Here is a 290-nt window from a genome sequence, read left to right on the forward strand (position 1 = left end):
CCCTGAGCTCGCTCTTAGAATGGTGTATGTGAATCAAAACCAAGTGGTTGTTAATTAACTACACCATAGGTAATCGGTTCCTGTTTTCTTTCTTTCTTTTTAAACTCACTTAACAAGGGTGAGAAGGAAATTCTCTGGGTACATTTGGCTCCCACTGTAGGCTTGGGGGTCTGGCTAAGTGCTGTATGTCCGTTTGCCAGGTTAGGGGAGAGAATGCCCTGGAAGGGGACGAATAAGGGCTAGGGCAACCCAGTGGGAGGACCCCCCCCCCGCAAAAAAAAAAAAAAAAA

Source organism: Microtus ochrogaster, chromosome 4, assembly GCF_000317375.1.
Source record: "Microtus ochrogaster isolate Prairie Vole_2 chromosome 4, MicOch1.0, whole genome shotgun sequence".
Lineage (NCBI taxonomy): Eukaryota > Metazoa > Chordata > Mammalia > Rodentia > Cricetidae > Microtus > Microtus ochrogaster.